The following is a 955-nucleotide window of genomic DNA, read 5'->3' on the forward strand; positions in this document are numbered from 1 at the left end:
AGGCCCTGGCGCATGAATCTATGCAGCGGGAACGACCTCGGATCACCAGGGGCCGAGAAAACCACCGTCTCATGGCGCCGGACACTCTGGGTCAGGGAAAAATCCAATATATATCTGGTGATATCTCGGGTGCTATTAGAGATAGCGCAGTAAACCAAAGTGAATTATCTGCAGGAGGCCCTGGCGCATGAATCTGTGCAGCGGGTACGACCTCGGACCACCAGGGGTCGAGAAAACCACAGTCTCATGGGGCCGGACACTCAGGGTCAGGGAAAAATACAATATATATCTAGTGATATCTCGGGTGCTATCACAGATAGCGGAATAAATCAAAGTGCATTGCCTGCAGGAGGCCCTAGCGCATGAATCTGTGCAGCGGGATCGACCTCAGACCACCAGGGGCCGAGAAAACCACCGAAACATGGGGCCGGACTGTCAGGGTCAGGGAAAAATCCAATATATATCTGGTGATATCTCGGGTGCTATTACAGATAGCGCAATAAACCAAAGTGAATTATCTGGAGGAGGCCCTGGCGCATGAATCTGTGCAGCGGGAATGACCTCGGACCACCAGGGGCCGAGAAAACCATCGACACATGGGACCGGACTGTCAGGGTCAGGGAAAAATTACAATATATATCTGGTGATATCTCGGGTGCTATTAGAGATAGCGCAATAAACCAAAGTGAATTATCTAGAGGAGGCCCTGGCGCATGAATCTGTGCAGCGGGAACGACCTCGGACCACCAGGGGCCGAGAAAACCACCGACACATGGTGCCGGACTGTCTGGGTCAGGGAAAAATCCAATATATATCTGGTGATATCTCGGGTGCTATTAGAGATAGCGCAATAAATCAAAGTGCATTGTCTGTAGGAGCACTGGCGAATGAATCTGTGCAGCGGGAACGACCTCGGATCACCAGGGGCCGATAAAACCACCGACTCATGGCGCCG

Source organism: Nomia melanderi, unplaced genomic scaffold (genome assembly GCF_051020985.1).
Source record: "Nomia melanderi isolate GNS246 unplaced genomic scaffold, iyNomMela1 scaffold0014, whole genome shotgun sequence".
NCBI classification, from domain to species: domain Eukaryota; kingdom Metazoa; phylum Arthropoda; class Insecta; order Hymenoptera; family Halictidae; genus Nomia; species Nomia melanderi.